At 38.2% G+C, this 19,775-nt stretch overlaps 1 pseudogene; it reads left to right on the forward strand.

Moving 5' to 3' along the window:
- LOC140513809 (uncharacterized) overlaps positions 1–17,211 on the forward strand; it is a 66,442-nt pseudogene extending 49,231 nt beyond the window's left edge.
- The last annotated feature ends 2,564 nt before the right edge of the window (positions 17,212–19,775 follow it).

The following is a 19,775-nucleotide window of genomic DNA, read 5'->3' on the forward strand; positions in this document are numbered from 1 at the left end:
GGAGAGGATTGTGGATGTGGTTATGTCCTGGGCCTCCAGAGATCTAGGAGGTAAATCAAGCTACTGAGGGTCATCAGCAGGGGAGGGAGGAATCACACTTTATCTCCTATCAGTGCCCTGGGACAGAGTCTCATTTGGCCTCATGCTGAATACAATTGTGCCCAATATATAGGAATTAACTAAGGTTTATTAAGTACTTACTGTAAGATATTTATTATATAACATTATTTATCAAATAATTTAGTGTATTTACATAAAATATATTTTATATGTAAAATAAATTGATGTCGCACTTTTCTCTAAGGAGCAAAACTGCATTTATTTTAAAATACTATATAGAATATTATATTATAAATATATACATTGTTAAACAAATTAACATTGTGTTTAAAATACAATTATTCTATTTTATGTTACATAAAAAATAATATGATAATATTGAACCTTTCTCTAAGGAGCACAAGGTATTTCCAAAAATCTAGGCACAAACTTCACCGTATCCCTCTGAAGTAACTAGAGGGAAGTAGCCACCATCATTTTCAGTTTCCAGATGGAGAAGAGGCCCAGAGAGGGAAAGTGATTTGCCTGAGGTCACAAAGTGAGTCAAAAGGAAGCAGGAATAGATACCTGGGATGCAGATGGGAATGTGATTCTGACCTTCAGTGGCCTGCCTTGTTCCTATTTACCTTTACCCATGGGGGCATGCATAAGTTGCTTGGCTTTTCTCAAAGACTTCTGGCTGTTTGCAGTAGATGATGGATGTCTGGAAAACTCCCCTGACACTGCAGAGTTCAGCCGAGAGTTCCAGCTGCATCAACACCTTTTTGATCCTGAACACGACTATCCTGGCTTGGGCAAATGGGTGAGTTCAACTTTAATTACTACCAATCATAGTTACTACTTATATAATGTTTTAAAATTTGCAGAGTACTTTCTGTACATCATCTCAGCTGAGCCTCAGAGCAAACCTGTGGAGTAGGTACTACAGTTAATATTATTCCCATTTGACAGTTGAGGAAACTAAGGTTCAGAGAGGTGAAATGATTGCCTACGGTTGTACTGCTAGTAGATATCAGAGGTAAGATTTGAAAGCAGGTCTTCCGGACTCCAAGTCCAGCACTCTCTTTACTGTCCTATCCTGTGTCTATATTTTCCAGACTCATTTATTGAAGGTGCTAAAGTAGAGCTAAATTAGAGAGGAAATTTGGGAGGGGAAGACTGTTTAGGAACAGATTTATTAAAAGCCTAGGACAGGGAAGGGCCTTGAACAATTCCTCGATGATGTCATCCTTCCTGGCAGCTTCTTGACAATTGTATAGAATTAGTAGGTAAGGGTTTAAAGTAATGTAGATGAATATTTTGTTGACTAAGCATGGATAAACATGTTACTCTCTGGAATCTGGTTCTGGGTTATTTGTGTCATTTACCATGGTGTAATACATAGAAAATAGGAAATAAGGTTTTTTAAGTATGGATATATTCTTAAAATTAAGTTAATTCAATAAGTATTAAGTCCATACTGTGTTTTTTTAAACTTTTTTCTTCGCACAGAAGAATTATAGTTAATAGAAGAAACTATGAGAAAAAAACAAAGCAAAAGAGAAAAGGGTTTGCTTCACCCTGAAGTCCAGCTCCATCGTTCCTTCTCTGGATGTGGATGGAATTTTCCATCAAGAGTCCTTTGGAGACGTTTTAGGTCGTTGTGTTGCTGAGAAGGGCTAAGTCTATCAGAAACAGTCCTTGCACACTGTGGCTGTTACTGTGTATAATGTTCTCCTGGTTCTGCTCACTTCACTCAGCATCAGTTCATGTAAATCTTTCCAAGTTTTTCTGAGGTCCCCCTGTTCATCATTTCTTATAGCACAGTAGTATTCCATTGCATTCATATACCACAATTTGTTCAGCCATTCCCCAATTGATGGGCATTCCCTCGATTTCCAGTTCTTGGCCACCACAAAAAGAGCTGCTATAAATATTTTTGTACATGTGGGCATAATGTGTTTTTGAAACAGACATTTTGTTATATAACTTTCATCTAATATGGATGGCTTCCTTTTGAGGGAGTGAGTTTCTTGTCACTGCAGGTGTTAGAGGATTTTTTCCTGGAGTTTGTTCCCACATCACTGGGTCTGGAGGGCAGGGATCCAGCTCTCAGACTCTAGTCTGGATGTATTCCCATCCAGAAGCTTGTTGTCATGTGTGGAGACACAGCTTACTCTGCCCTATGACACTTGAACCATTGGGAAAAAAACTGACAGTGTCTTAGCCCTCCATTACTAGGAGGTGGGAAGACTGCTCCTGATACCAGAATTGTTGGTTCAGCATCTGCTCCTCCCTATCTCAGTACTCAGGAGGATCAACAGGCATTATGCGAGATATATAAATCTATCTATCTATCTATCTATCTATCTATCTATCTATCTATCTATCTATCTATCTCCCTTCTACCTTTACCTCCTCCTCCATGGTATTATCATAGAATCTCAGAGTTGGAAGGGATCTCGGAAATCATCTAGTACAAGCCACAGCTGAAGGTAAATTCCTGGTACAACATACCCAAGAAGTGGTCTCACAGCTTTTGCCTGAAAACCACTAATAATGGAAAACTCATTACTTCCTTAGGCAGTCCATTCCACTTTTTGATGGTGCTAACTAACAAGCTTCTTCCCCCGATACATGAAGGCCAAATTTGTCTCCTTGCAATTTGTACTCATTGCTTATAGTTCTATCCCCCTTCAGGGCGGGGAGAGGTTTAGCAAAACAAGCAATTATAATAAATAGCTAACACTTCTATAGCACGTTAAGGGTAGTGAACATCTGAGGAATGAAGGATTGGAATTCATCCTTCCCAATTCCAAGTCCAGTGTTCTCTCCACTGTGGCACTTAGTGGTCTAATCCTTCTTCCACATGACAACTCTTTGGATACTTGAAGTCAATGATCATATTTATCTTCCATTTTCTCTTCCCCAGGTTAAACATCCCTAGTTCTTCCAACCAATCTTCATGTGACATGAGCTCAAGACTCTTCACCATCCTGGTTATCTTCCTGTGGATATTTTCCCACATATCAAAGTGCTTCCTAAAATATGAGTCCCAGAAGGGAACACAATACTCCAGATGTGGCCAGACAGAGTGGAATATAGTAATATTACTTCCCTCATCCTTGTCATTATTCTTCTCTTAATGCAGGCTAGGATTGCCTTAGCTTTCTTGCCTGCTATATCTCATTTTTGACTCATTGAACTTTTGGTCCATTAAACTACCTAGATCATTTGCAGATGACACTCTCCTCTATCTTACATTTTAGAAGTTGATTTTATGAACCCAATTGCAAGGCTTTATATTTACCTATATTATATTTAATGTTATTACATTTGCCATTCTCTCTATTAGAGACTAGGTGGACCCTATCTGCCATCATTGTAGGACTCTGGAGAGTGATTGCATCTACTCCTCTTGGTTGCTTCAATTATCAGCCTTATGCTGATGGTTTCTTAATGAAATTTATGTATCTAACCCTAATGCCTAAATTCCACTCTGACCCTGATAGCTGCCTGCTTGATGTCACCTAGCTTTCCTAATGGCATCTCAAACTCGGGATTTCCAAAACAGAATTGATCATTTTGATCCTTGTTCTTGACCTGTTTCCAAACTTCTCTGTTTCTGTTGAGGACATTGTCATTCCCCAAGTCACCCAGGTGTCATCTTAGACTTATTCTTGTCTTTCACCAATCTTATCAGTCACCAAACTTGTCAATATTCCCTCTACATCATCTCTCATATCCTTCTCCTTCTCTTTACTCAAATAGCCACTACCTTAGTTCAGACCCTTAGCATCTCTTAGCTGGACTATTATATTAGCATCCTAACTGGTCCTAACATTGATTTCATCCTCACCTCTCTTCAATTCATTCTTCACACAGCGGGAAAAACAATTTTCTGCAGACACAGGTACACCTTTCCCTCAACGCCAATTCTGCTCCAAAATCCTTGGTGACACTGCATTGACTATAAGATGAATTATAAACTCCTCATCCTAGCATTTAAAGCCCTTTAAAATCTTGAGTCAACCTACCTTTCCTGAATTATTTCATATCACCTACTTTTGTTACAACTTAGGCAGCTAGATGGTGCAGTGGATAAAGTGCTAGACCTGGAGTATGGAAGACCTGAATTCAAATGTGATCTTGCACATTTATTAGCTATGTGACTCTGAACAAGCCACTTAACTTCTGCCAGCCTCAGTTTCCTCAGCTGTAAAATGGATTTAACAATAGCACCTACCTCCCAGGATTCTTGTAAGCTCAAATGAGCTGTTTATAAAGTACCTAGCACAGTGCCTGGCACATATTAGATGTTTAATAAATGCATTTTTCATTCTCTCCTTCCTTAATTGTCCTACTGTTCCCCTCAGTCAGCATTCCATGAGGACTTGTGTTCAAAACTGAACTCTGCTACTTACTACCTGTGTGACTTTGGGTGAGTCATTTAACTTTGAACTTCAATTTCCTCATCTGTAAAAGGAGGGAGTTGGACTAAATGGCCTCTTAAATTCTCTTCTAGCTCTAAATCCATGGATTTTATGGTCCAATGCCTTGTGATTCCCAAGTCCAGAGCTCTTTCTACTATACTACAATGCTTCTTTAGCTTGGATGTGAGCTGTGTCTTGAGTATAGGTAGGATTTGGAAAAAAGTGGTAGGAGAGAATTCAGAAAGGAAAGAGTATAATCAGGGTAATTAGCTTAATTAAAATGGAGCATTTATATTTGGGAGAGGTGGGAAATAAATTTGGATTGGTAGGTCGGGATTAAATTATGGAAGATCTTTAAAAAGCATCATAGAAATATCTATTTGGAACTGTAATACATCTTAAAGTCATCTAGTCTGGATCCCCTAATTTTTCAGATGAGGAAACTGCAGCCCAGAGATGTGAAGTGACTTGCCTAAGGTTACCCACTTAACAAATGACAGAGGTGGAATTTGAAACCAGGGGTTCTGACTCCAAATCCAGTATTCTAGGAATTTAGACTTGATGTGAAAGAAAAACAAAGAAACATTGTAGGCTCTTGAAGAAGAGACTGATATAATACAAGTGCTCTTTATTAAGATCAGTCTGGCAGCTAATGTCAGCTAGGAGGCAATTTTAAAATCATAGACAAACCACAGAATCTCAGTTGGAAGAGACCTCATAAATCATTGACTATGACACATTTAGTCTTGTGTCCAAGAACCTACTCTATAGCACTCCCAATATGCGAATTTCAAAGCTTCACTTGAAGATGTCTCTTGACCAAGAACATACAATCTTCCAAGGACATTTCTTCTATTTGTGGACAGCTCTTTTATATGCAGTCAAAATCTGTCTCGATAATTCTAAACGTTGCTACCTAAGTTCAAGCAGAAAAAGTTTATTTCCTTTTTTTATGATAGTCCAAGTTCTTGAAGACAGTGATTATGTCTTTCTTGGTGTGTCAATTGATACAAGAATTTTTTTTGTAATTAAAAAATTTTTTTGCGATATTTTACTATAATTTCTCCTATCTGCGCATATGCTCAAAGAACTCACAATCTAATGGGAAGCTCCACCGTCAGTGTGAGGCAGAACCTGTTTTACACATCTGAATATTGAAGCTCAAAGGTTAAATGATCATCTCCCCAATCTGCTATGGTAGTGGTGGTCCTACGCCATCTTTAATCCTTCCCTTTCTTCCAGGATAGCTTCAGAAAAGCCCTATGCCATCATAGGTATACAATGAGCAGGGTCTAAGGTGATGGCAATGGAAATAGAAATAAGGGGAGGAAAGGAAAGACATTGACAAAGGAATTAACAAGACAGAAAATGGAAAAGAAAATTGAATAAAGGAGATGGAGGGTGGGGAAGAAGAATTGGTAGCTTAAGAAAAAAATAGGTCTTCACTTGGCACTGGGGAGTATATAAGGGAGATATGAGAGGGATAAAAAAAGATTACTTAGCAGAACCAAGGGCTGGATCAAAGTGGAAGTTGTTTCTTTACTCTTTAAAGGTTTGGTTTCACTTAGTTTTACATTTTCTGTGTGGTCCAGGAATAGGAGTAGAAAAGAACAGAGGCTGGGGATGGAAAAGATTAGGCAATGGCCCATTGAGTTTGGAGGAAGGAGTCCAAGTGCTTTAGAGGGCAATACTGAAGTAGTTGACCTTGGGAAGTTGAGAGCGAATCTAGAACAGTTAGAAGGGAACCAATGATCTGGGTGGGAGCAGGAAGTACTAAGTCAAGGCAGAGAATAAGTTTAGTGGGTGTAGGGAAGTAGGAGAGATGGAAGACATCATCTTTCCTTCTTTCTAGATTTGGCTCATCTTTTTCAGAAAGCCTTTCTAGATTATCTTCAGTCATTCTAATAACCACCCAGCCTGTAGTTCACATCCTTGAATAATTAGCACATATGTGTAGTATATCTGTTTCTGTCACTTGTTTTCTATGTATGTATCAGAGCCAAAGACTAGAACTTGGATTCCCTATAAGAGGGAAGAACTATTAGTAAATCCACTACTTTAGGTCATGTTTAGAAGTTTCTTATCAACTGTGATCATTTGTTTAAACTTAGCTTTCCTTAGTTTATTGCCTTATTAGTAACTGGTAGGTACTAAGAGTTAATTTGCTTGAAATTCACAAGTATGTGTGATGTTTTTTTTAGTAGGGTCCCACCATCTCCAGTCAGTGTTTTCACAGATTTAGAGTTCTCAAGAAAGCATAATTTCTTGTTTCTTGTGCAGTCCTACTAAGGACAATGATATAAATGTATATTACATATACATACACACATACACACACACACACACGTATATATACACAACACACACTACACATACATTAATTGACTTGCTTATGTCTCAGAGGTATGATTGAAACCTACATATCTACATATTCTCATTATCTCTCTCTCTCTGTCTCTTTCTCTCTCTCTCTCTTTCCACACACACACACACACACACACACACACACACACCGTTAACATATCAATCAATCAGTGAGCTCGGCAACTCTCTCAGACAGCTGTGTTAGAGATGAGTTAAATCAGTGGAAGGAGTTTCCACACTGATACTTCTTCATACCAATTGAAATCATAAGTCCAATATGTACATTGTGATTATTTCTATAATAACTTACTATTTTTAGTTCTTTATTAAAGATTATTATTTATATAGTTGTTTAGAATGTGCAAAACACTGCATATATTATGTCATTTGAGTCACATGACAACCCTCTGAAAGTATGGCAGGCATTAAAACAGATTAGGAGACCAAATTTCAGAGAAATTAAGTGCTTTGCCAATAGTCAATGCCCAATCAGTAAGTGTAAAATCAGGACTGGAACTTAGGTCCTTGCTTGCTTTTAAGTCCACTACTCTCCACTGAATCTCTAAGTTAGACATGAATGTCTGTCTTGTCCCTTCCATTAGATTAAAGGCACAGACTATTCATTCTCCTTTGTAGTTTTCCACAGTGTTCAATATATAGTAGGCATCCAATAAATATTGACCAAAGAACTTTAAAACCTGAATGCATTCCTATGTCTTTTCATTACTTGTGCTTCACTAATATCTCCTGGGAGGTGGTCATGCCTACAAGAGGGAAGAGTTGTTTTGCAAGAAATGAACACCCAATACACTCTGATGCTAAGTAACTTACACCTGAACTCAATGACTGGTCCCTGCAAATTTCACTCTTCTTCCCCTCTGTATCCTTGAACTTCAATGTTACTCTCTCAGGAAAACAGTTTCTGACCTAGGAAGACAAGTGTTTCCCCTTTCTAAGCATGCATCAGTATTCTTGATCAGCACCTTGGATGACTCTAGAACATTTTCAGTAAACAAAGCAAACTCAACTGGGTGAACACAATAGATGAGTTGGATAGGGACAGTCTCCTTTGTGTGGTGCTGCAAACATAAGTTACCAATAAAGTCACTGCACTGTCTTTGGTTTAACTTCTCCAAATGGCCATTACTCCCTTACCTACAGCTATGTTTAGTTATTTCTGAGTTCATGGAATGGCTGGGTGACTTCCCCCCAAACCTAGTCTCTCAACCCCTAGTCTCTCAATTTATACAGTCAGTATTTAAAACTACCAGGATTTAGTTGCTCCCAACCTAAGACTTTCGTGCCATTGTACCTAACTCTTGGTAATGGACATACCCTTGCCATGACCCTGTCTGCACTTGGTTTCTCCACACTGTGTACAATTCCATTTGATAAATCTAGCAGATCATTAATCCTGGGAAAGTAGCTCTTTGCAAGGTGGTACCAAGCTTGAGATTGAATCACTCATCCCTCAGTTGATCATGTTTGATCAAGTCAAGACCGAATGATCATTTGTGATGATGTTGAAGGTTTAACATTTCAGTTTAGAATTTAACTAAATGCCTTTTGACAGCAGTGCTCTGAACTGTTAGAGGAAGGTGTTCCTAAGGAAAATCTTCCAGAACTAGAAGGCTCACTTACTGAAAAATACATTATAAGGCAGCTAAGAGAGTGACTGCAAGACACCATGATGTCCTGTGGTATTTGCTCTCAGTGGAAATAAACTTACTGCCTTTTGCCTGTTCCAGCATCCCATAATTACATGGCTGATGGAGATTCCCTCTCGTAGAGGGGTTTGAAATCTGAGAATCCCTGAATTTTAAAAATAGTTTGGATAACTGTGTTTCAGTATAATCACTTTCCTTTTTTAACCCTATGTGTCTCTTGCATTTAAGACATTCTTCTGAGAAAGTTTCACCAGAATGACAAAGGAATCCATGACATAAACAAATTAAGAACTTGGTTTAGAACCCCTGCTCTCGTTAAGTATCCCCTAAAGTGGGTTCTTTGTCATCTGTGCACATTCACCTCTGCTGAAGCACACTAGATGTCTAAGCTCTTCAGTGATGGATAGGAAGCCTCTGTTAGAGTCTGGAACCTGCCACCTCCATTGAAAGCAGCCTGGCTTAACCTGAGGGACTTTGGCTCCTGGAGAGGTGGATTGTTTATTAGCTTTCATTTTCTCTTGTCTGTCTGTTCAATCTATCTCTGACCGTTCCATTGCCTACAAAACAGTCAAAGTAAGGGTTGCCTAGGTCCACCTTAGTTTCTCTTGAAGCTTAGAATGGAAGCAGAGCCTGAACATATCCTGATGACCTGGGATGAATGAGAGAGTGATATTTGGGAAAGAACTAACAGGCAAAGTGAATTATAGAAGATCAGAATGGTAGGACCATAGCTGTTGAGTTTGGAGGGACATCAGAGGTTATCTGATCCTACTCCCTTACCTTACAGATAAGAAAACCAAGGTTAAATGACTTGCCCAAGGTCACAAGTGTCAAAGCAGGGACTGTCGTTTTTGGTAATAAAAATTTCATGGAACAAGGTAGTTTCAGGAAATGCTGCTGAAGAGAAAAACCAAAATATGTTTTACTTTATCATATTCTATGATATTAGAGTTTAGTTAAGCCCTATTCCACTCCATCCAATCCCTTTCTGTTCTAATAAATCTTTTCCTGCTCCATTTCATTTCATTCCATTCCTTCCATCCCATGCCATTTATTCAGCAAATTTGATTGGTACCCCATCTTGCTGTATCAGCTATCAAGTTGGTTCCACACCCACTCATGATCAATGAATTTAATATTGTGCCACAGACCAAACAAGTCCCACTCTGCTTTGAGTAATGAGGAATAAAAATGCTCATGTTGAGGTGGCATTCTGCCTGGTGGTGTTAACACTAGTGCCACTCTGGGAATTGGGAATAACATACATCCATGGAAAAGATAACCTTCAGGCAGCAAAAGTAAAGACCCAGAGTGTGATAGACTTTTTCCTAGATGGAACAACCTACATGTCTGCCTTTTCTCTCTTCAAGTATTAAATTGAGCTGTTCCCCAAGAAAGCCGACAAGTGTGATTGCAGCCAGAAACGTCCCTCTTTGGCAGATGGAGGGGCTCTTTGACTTTCCTTCCCTGGCACAGCCTTCATGCATAGTTGAGGTTGGGCAAGAGATATGGATTGTGAATCAGGGAGATTTTAATGAACATGAAAAATACAAAGCTCATTCTTGGCACTTGTCATTTTTGTCTCCACATCTATGATTTTCTAAAAAAAAATTGTTGTACTCAAACAACTCAAAAGGAATAAGTTGGTACTTCATCAAAACTTTATGCTGCTCTTCCTTTATCACAGTTAAGGAAGCTTATTTAGAGTAAGATCAATCACCTCATTTATACTTGATTTTCCCTTCATTAAAAAACCAAACTAACCCAAACAACAACCAGCACAAACACCCCCATTCTCCTTCTCCCGTCCCACTCACAGGTTAAGTTTTCTGTCTTCTATAATCATAATCGAGAGAAAAATCTGTTGAGCATGTGTCCTATATTCTTGAGCTTAGTTGACTCCACTGTGTGTTTGAAATATAGCAGTATGTGGAAACACTTATACAAACTGTGGTAACAGAGCTTTTTTCCTCTCAACATAGCTTTCCTTTCTGCCAAGAAGTTTTTTTTTGGCAGTTTTTAAAAGGTTCACTCTATTAAAAATGTTATGGACCAAATGGTTTTCTTAGCATCTTTACTGGGGGCACTAACTTAAAACTACAGATGGATTGGTTGCAGAAGCCATGATGTTGAATTTATTTACTTGGAGAATTGTTACAAATAATCAAACACTACACCCCTGGAGCATTTAGTTTATGCAGTTTGTTAAAAGGGAGTGAGATACCATTCTCCTCCTCTCCCCCTCCTTGCCCCCTCGATGGCTGGTTTCTACCATAGCCATTTCATGGGGCGGTACTAGATCTGTGCTAGGTTGGTTTCTAGTGCTTGTATTTTAAAATGTATTTTCCTCTTTATGTGATTGTTGATGACACTAGTGGGCCCCTGGGCACTCCAAAGGACTTTATTAAAAGCTGAAAAACCACTAACTTTTCTCTTGTGGTTTATCTTTCTGACACGACATTCTTTTCATCTAGTTCTGTTTCCAAAATATGTGTATGCAAATGTCCACAGGAAACACAGAGTATTGCTTTTAAAATAGACATTCACCAAATTTGATCCATACTGCTACATTTGTTTCTTCTCTCCTCCCTTCCCCCTCTCTAGAACAAGAAGCTTCTTTTCGAAAAGATGAAAGGTGGACAGAGACAGAGAAGGAGGGTAACTTACAGTCTTGACTATTTTTCTATGTTATGTTATCTGAAGAGGGTTGTTGACAAATGCTGAGACCTCAGGTTGTTCTGAAGCAACTTTAGAGTCTCATCATAAGCATTTATGAAAAATTAGGAGAGTGGTCCAGCATAAAGAGGGACCTTGCTTTGAAACTACATCCCCAGCTCTCTGATAGGCTGCTGAGACTTTGGACTACAGTATTAAAAACTCATAGCTACTATAGTTTCAATTCTTTGAAAACTCATTAAGTGCTTACTCTGTTCCTAATTTTGTGCTAGGTACTGTGGGAGATCCCAGAGAAGCCACTAAAATGAGCTCTGCCCACAAACCTTTGATAGGGCCCAACTATTTGTTTTTCTGTATGTCTCCATGTACTAAGCTTGCATGCAGCCTGGTTGAGGAGACAGCTTACATATATGAAACACTTACTAAGTGATACAATAAAGTCAAGGGCTAAATTCCATGGTTCAAACAATAATTTATAGAAGCATTTTGTTAGAGAAGCTAAATTCAGCCATTTCCTCATACAGTTTGCCTAGACATATTCTTGTCCTTTTCCTGGCCAGATTATGCCAAATTTTCTAACTTAGCTATGTTCGTTTGCCACATGTCACATGTATCTGTTTGGAGATTTCAACACTATTTCCTCACCCTAGTCATCCAACACGGACTCAACTGTTTACGGTGTTCTTTGACTATTACGACATTTTCTTGAAGGGAACTGAATGGACTTGAGCTTTTAATGAATTGTTTTTAAGCACTGACGCTCACAAGTTGAACATATGAAGCCTTGCTATCCCACCAACACTCCACCCTTAGAGTTTACAGTTTTATCTCTTACTCCTTCCAATCTGATGAAAATATGGCTGTTACCAAGTCAACACCTATTTTGTGTTGAATTTTAAAAAAAAACAAACCAAGGACAACAGCACAAGCTTTTCACATGAAGACTGTTAACACAGAAAAAACAAAAACAAATAGTTTGGCCCTATCAGAGATTAGGGAATTAGACGATAATAGTTGCAAATTGTTCTGAATAATATTCTCCAATCTATTTCCTTACTGCTGATGAGTTTTCCTTTTTCTGGCCTTAGAGTTATATAGGCTGTCCAGAAACATCATTTATCCCTATAGCTCCATGTCACAAAGCTCCAAGCTTCTGCCTCAGTCTGAGAAAGAACAGATATACCCAAAGCAGGATTTATAAGAGAGACTCATAAGGTATCGAAAGGATAGAAAAATACCTTATTTGGCAGAGTTAAATTACCCGGTTTAGGAGTCTTTGCCACTTGAGAATTGCCATTTGCAATCTTATAGTTGGAGGAGGAAAAGGGCCTGAGGGAGTAGTGACCGTGGAGGAACATGCAGAGTTCCAGGTCCCTACATCCTTATAAGTATGCTAGTAAATGGCCATTATATGGAGATTGACCAAGAAGTAGCCCATGATTTCCATTTCCTCTATTCTTCAAGGTGCATAAATAACATCTGCAGTAAATTCAGCAAAGAGCCTTAGTTTTTGTCCACTCCCTATTCCACCATCCCTCTGTCCTTCCTTAGGGAATGTCAGTGGGTAACTACTTAGGTCTTATCCTTAGGGAACCTAGATACCAAAATTTTGGAACTTTGGCCAGGCTTTATATTTTAGCCTCAACTTCCTTCACATGGAAAAGGCCTAGAATTTATGTCCAGGAATGTCAATGTGACCCAGTGGTATCAAGTACTGTCTGTTCTCCTGGAGCATACAAAGATCATGTCCTCAAGCCAGAAGTATTGGGTCTCAATCCTCTTGAGTAACAGAAGTTGCCTTCCCTATAATCAGTATTCAGATGGACTTCACAGTTTGATTGAGAGACCTTAACCATCTCATTAAGTTCATGATTCAGAAAGAAGAAATTCTGGACTAGTTTAAAAGCAACACTTCTCCCAAAGAAGCTTAGCATAGGTTGTGGCTTTCCAGACAAAAAAAAAATCAAGAGCAGAGATCCAATTCTTATTTTTGTTCCAGACAAAAGAAAGACAAAGAAAAGAAAATGAAGACCTGAGTGCTAGATCTGGCTCCATTAACTATATAAACCGCATGATCTAGGCTGAATCAAACTTCCCTGTGTCTCAATCCTTTTAATTGTGAATTGGGTTAAATTCTTGTCCCACCTTACTTCTTGGCTCAGTGACAATATGATATGAAAGTGCCTTTATTTCTTTAGAAGAAAGGTGCTAGATAATAAACAGAATTATGGACTGATTGTTCTTCTAAGTTAGAACAGACTATTAAGGATTATCCATCAATTGCCTGTCTATCCCCAAATTTAAAATTTATATTTTTGAATTTCAGTGCTTTTGTGTTTTCAAAGAATTATAGTGACCAATTATGGTTTCCAGAGAGTAAGAGTGAGGCAAATTTAAACCCTGCCTCAGGTACTTAGTAGCTATGGGACCCTGGGAAAGTCACTTAATCAGTGTCAGCCAAAGTTCTCGGCACATAATAGGTGCTTGATAAATGCATGTTGCCTCACCTCAGTTTCCTTGCTTGTAAAATAGGGATAGCAAATAGTTCCTACCTCACAGGGTTCTTGTGAGATTGAAATGAGATAAGATATACAGCACTTTGCAACCTCAAAGTGCTACATAAATGCTAGTTACTTTTAGTATTTTTTTTTTCACATCTCTTCTTTCATGCTAACCCTGTGAGTCTTGGAGGGAAACAAGCTATTATTCTCATTTTACAGGTAAAAAAGTTGAATCCCAGGGAGACTGAGCAGCTATTACAGAGGCATATCTGAGAGAGTGGCAGTGCTCACACATCATAAAAATAATAAAAAAGTTGACATTTATAGAGCACTCCTAGGTTTTACCAAGTGCTTTCCCTACATTATCTTACGTGAGCCTCATAGCAGACCTGTGAAGGAGATGTTATTATTATCCCCATTATATAGATGAGGAAAGTGAGAGATTAAGTCACTTGCTTGTGGTCACATAGCTGGTGAATCCTGCTCTTCCCCATTTCGAATCCTCTGTGTGCTACTACCCGTTGTGGTATGCTGTCTCTTACAGTGTGATACTGCTTTCCCAGCCTATGTCTGCTAGTCTGTTTGCTGGGTCATAAAAGCTAGTTTTAATAGGGAACTGAAAAATTCTCACAAATGGAGGTACTGAATTGCAGTGGAACTATTTGGGTGGTTTAAAAAACATTCAAATAAATTCTCTTTTCTTTTTCTTTCCCTTCCTGTTATTTTTCCTGTTTCCAGCCTTCACCACCTTTCCCTCCCTTGCCCCTCAATATGGCACTTCCTGGGTCTGGGTAGATGGTGAAACATTCAAATGTCACATAAAAACCCATTGCCAGTGGTAATCTCCCTAAACTTCCATCTTAGTCCAAAGTGCTGCATATGGTTTAGATGAGACTTTATGTGATCATCCAAAGCCAACCAAACATTCAGATTTTCACTTGTAAAACACTTTTCAGTCAACCCTTAAATGTCTTACTCACTGTTCAGTCTTTACACATATTCAATTAATATTGGAGAACTCCCCTTTATTTAGTCTAAAAAGTATTTAAATTCACCTAGCAAGAAGATTTCCCAGAAAATGACTTAAAAAAAAAAACCCATATCACCCTTCACACAGGAATTTCCACAAATTTCAACCAGGTTGGATGGTTTCACTTCTGAGCCTGTTTCTTAACTTGCTTTGAAGTAGAGCCCCAATAAGAAAGGATACAGTGTTAGCAGGAGAGCTTGAAAACCTTCCCACGATTGAGTCATTTAGCTGTCAGATGCAAAAACTGATCCCCCAATCTAGTATTCAGGGGAGCGTGCTTAGTTAAGTGCTCTAAGGGAGCATAGCACCTCCAGATGAAGCTTTGAGAATGGAAATGTGGTTTTTTGACCCACAAGGAGCCCCATCTGGACACAAAGCCCCTGCAAAATGTTGCCTCAGTGAGTCTGTTTCACATGTAACTGAATTACTAATCATTCTGGAATCATAAAATCCCGAAGTCCCTTTCTTATTTTTGTTGGGTCATTGGAAAGACTCTTCAATAAACAAATATCTTCAAAAGCTTTTGCAACAATTTTACTTCCTGCTAAAGACTATCCTGCAAGGCTCCAATTGCTTGCTCCAACTCCAAATGCTACAAAATAGATGTGAGTTGGAGCAGCAATGGACAAACTTTTGACTCATTCCACATGCCACCAGAGGGAAGAGTGTTACACACTGTAGAGGCCAGCACTGGATATACAGGCTTTTCCCAAAGTGTATAGCTTTTTAATTTGACCAGCTGGATATGTGTGAGTACTAGAGACTCCCACAATGCCTCTCTACTTCACTACTGTTTAGTACTTGAATAGAAAAAAAATCACTTATGCAATGAAAAAAGTCTTTTCAATAGCTTTTGAATTTCAGTTTCACTTCTGGTGTGCTTATAAATCTTCAGAGCTATTTTTTAAATTTTATTTTATTTTTCATTTTTAACAGTTCATATCACATAAAACAATTCCAACTTTTGGTGAGGTGATGCTTCTTTTTAAAGCATTTACAATATAGATCACAAAAGAATTTGTTTAAAACATTAACCAACTGAGACACAAATAATATTTAAGTTGCTAACTTCACAAGCTCTTGACCTAATTGTCTCCACAGTATTACTAAGAATGAAAGGACCCTAACTTATTGTTGTTGGTCTAAAGTCCTAAGCCTAATAGCTTAATTTTAGACTTAACCTCGGATGTTTTCCTACCAACAATCTATAATTGAATAGATCTGGTATTAAACTCACAAACCTTTTGACTCTAGGAAATTGCCACTAAGAGTAGGAACATTTCAGGGAACCAATATCTCCCCAACTTCATGTCAGTTCCAGGTAGGAGTGGATTGCCAACTTGCATTCAGTCAGGCTTAAAGTCGGCCAGGTGTCAGCGGGGAAATTGAGTCAGGAGAATTCTACCTCAGCCCAGGCTGAACAGCCGCTCTCCCACCATTCCCATGAGATCACCTTTTTCAGTTCATACCAGCATCTCACAGGCTCACTGGCATCATGGATTGGAGGCTCAGACCACTTTTCTTGCTATCCATACCTGGAGTTAGACTCAGAAGAACATTCATTTAATAGTCTCACAGAGCTATTTTTTTTCTAGTAAAGTATTTGATAAACCAAAAAAAATTAAAACCACCCACAGGAACATAGCATGAGAATTTTCCTGTATATAAGGATCAATAGCTAGGTTATTGGAAGGCTTATTCACTCAAGCACTCATATTTGCACAGATAAAGCATGCCAGATTATGGTGAGGGAGGGAGGGAGGTTGGTTGTTAGCTATCCTACAGGTTTAAGTTAGAAGCATAAATTCTAGTTAGCACCCTGAAATAATATTTCACTCAATAGAATCCTTCAGTAATGCCCATCACAAAGTGGTCCAGTTTATAGGGCATATCATAATACATTGCTTCCATGTGTTTTCCTGTGTTATGCATAACTGATCCTTTTTTACATCACTAAACTATGTATTTTTCAGAATGTGAACCCCTATCTGCAAGGCAGGGACTGGACAACGTGGTGGCAAAGAAGTCTGTGCCTCATTTTTCTGACGAGGACAAGGATGATGAGTAAAATGAAGAAGGTTAAAGAAAACAGATGCAGCCCATTAGATCACAATATTGCTTACGTGTATTGACTATTAAAACCCTAGTGAATGGCAGCATGTTTATTGTTTATGTAATTATGGATGAAAAGCAGCTGTATTTATGACATCGTGTTGTCATAGATAAAGAAAAGATGGCTCTGCTTTCTGTTAAATTACGGTAATAGGAGCTTTTGGGTTATTTTGTTTCAGGCCTGGAGTGAGCTTGAAAATTAAAGTGATTTTGATAGCTAGTGTATACGTCTTCAGTCATAAAAAGCAAGACCATAAAATTTACTCTTTCGTTGTAGTTTAAATGGTATTTGGGGCTCTAGTTTGATACCTATTACTGTGATTTTGATTGCTTAGTTCACCAAGCCCTTGGGCATTGTTATACCCCAATAAATATTATTTTACTCATGATGAGTAGCTGATGCTTTCCACTTGGCTCTGTCTTTATAAGTAGGTCTAGAGATGACCATGTTTATAAGGATCTTTAAAAATACACTTGGTAAGTAGACTCACTTGATCTGTATCTTGGCTGTTCATTGACTTCATATACCAAGCTGCAAAGGTTTCCCCTTGCCCAGATGGCTGAAGAGATGTGCAACTTGCCTTCAGTTTAAACATCAGAAGTTTACAAACTGATTTGCACAAACACATTAGAGATGAAAGTAACTTGGTGAGCTTATGGCAACACTTCTGTATGTATTTCATTCAAGGTAGACCTGTTCCCTGATTCATCATCTATAAAATGGGAGTTGGCCTTCTCATCAGTTTTGACCAAATAGGAAGGCTGATGATAAAGTAAAATCCTTCAGCTTCAAAGTTCATGGTAGAAAAGATAAGAGAAAATGCAATGCAGTATGAGTTATACTCTCTTTTATGAGAGCTGAATACAAAAAGTTCAGAAAAAAGGATACACAGAGTGAATGATTTAAATGATTTAAAATTCTCCAGTGGAAGTATATGCAAGAGAGAGATAATTTTTTCAATAATGAAATTCTTGGGTTTGATTTCCAGGAAAATTATTGCACACACTAGTAAAGGAATATTTATGAGAACATAGAAAAGAAAGAGAAGTGATCACCAAGAACCAATGTTGGTTTATCAAGAGCAAGTGATGTCAGATTCACCATATTCCATTTTTTAACGTGATTAATATGCTAGTAAACCAATGTCAGAGGCAAAAAATATTTGGAATTAAGGCTTTTGATGTAATTTATCATGATTTTTTGGGGGGAATAGATAGTGATATGGGCTTTATACTCAGGTAGATTTGAAAGTGGGTAAATGATAAGACTGGAAAAAATGGGAATTAATGGGTCAATGTTAACTTGGAGGGAAGTTTCTAGTAGAATGCTGTAGGTCTAGTGACCTACACTTGATCCTGTGTAGGTCACCATTTTTATGAGACTTGGATGAAGGCAAATGCGGCATACTTATTGGATTCAGCTAATATCTGGGATGATGGAATACAAAAGTATCAATTGGATCCAAATAGAGTCCCAAAAGGTCTCAATGAAAAGTACAAATCTAATATATTTAAGTCGAAGAGGGATCAATAAAAAATCCTATACTTGGACTAAAAATATTGGTGTGAGAACACCTGAGTTCCAATTCCATTTTTGTCAACTAATATTTTTATAAACTGGGGCAAATAAACTGTCTGCATCTGTTTCATCAAATGAGGGATTAGACAATTACTTTTAAGGTTCCCTTCAGCATTAAATTCTATGATCATATGATACTACACTCTTCACTGGTAGAGGACAGGAAAGCCATGGTTGGATAATTCATGTAAAATAGATCTAGTAATTTGTTTTTAAGTGCACTAGGAGTTTAGTGTGAGTTAACAGGCTGAAAAAGCAGCCCCAAAGGCTAATATACTCCTAGGATATATTGATAGAAACATTATGAAAATGAAGGAGGCAGTAGGCCTTCTCTGCAAAGACCCCATCAAATTGTCTCTTGAGTATTTTGTTCAGTTTCCGGTGCCATGAGGTAGGAATGGCATTTATAAGTGCTTAACAAATACTTGTTGAGGGGCGGAACCAAGATGGTGGAATAGAGGGATGGACCTGTAAAAACTCTCCCCTCAAAGTTCATAAAATATCTGTAAAAATGACTCTAAACAAATTCTAGAGCAGCGGAAGCCACAAAACTACAAAATGAAAGAGTTTTCCAGTTCAAAGCAGCCTAGAAGGCTGACAGGAAAGGGCTATCACACCGGGCACTGAGCAAAGCGCAGCCCACAGAGCCCAGACCAGCCTTCCAGATCCTTTTTTTAAAAAAAATCTGTACTGTTGTGCAGCTACATTTCCTCATTCTGTATATATACAGTTGATTTTTTAAAAACCTAAATGAAGACCTCACAATTTTTAATTTAACTGGATTTAGCCCACTATTCTAAACCACTGAGATAATTTTAAATTTTTATTGTCCTCCAACATATTACTTATCCTTTCCAGATTCATATCACCTGAAAATTTCATAAACATTCCAACTCTGTCTTCATACAAGTCACTGAAGAAACAGTTGAACAACTCAGGACCAAGGACAGATCCCTGGGGACTTGCATTAGATTCTTCCCTTCCAGTTGACATTGATCCATTAATTTCTCAGATTCTGAGATTCTCAATTCTGAATCCATTTCATTACGAAGTCAACTGAATACATCTAGATAATAGTACACTGCTCTCTATCCCACATCTTCTGAAAAGGTCACCAGTGACCTAATAACTAAAGCCAACAGCTTTTTCTTAGACTTCATTCTCATTGACCTCCATGCAACATTCAACATCGTTGACTATCCTCTCTTGAAACTTTTGACATAAGACACATCTTCTTAACATAAGAAAGAACTCCTTAAGAGTGAAAATTATCCAAAAGTGGCCCAGTTGCCTCCAAAGGTACTGGGTTCTCTATCGCTATGTTTGTTTGTTTGTTTTTGTGGTTCTTTCCATGTCCAATGCCATCTTTTTTAT

This window comes from Notamacropus eugenii, chromosome 7, assembly GCF_028372415.1.
Source record: "Notamacropus eugenii isolate mMacEug1 chromosome 7, mMacEug1.pri_v2, whole genome shotgun sequence".
NCBI classification, from domain to species: domain Eukaryota; kingdom Metazoa; phylum Chordata; class Mammalia; order Diprotodontia; family Macropodidae; genus Notamacropus; species Notamacropus eugenii.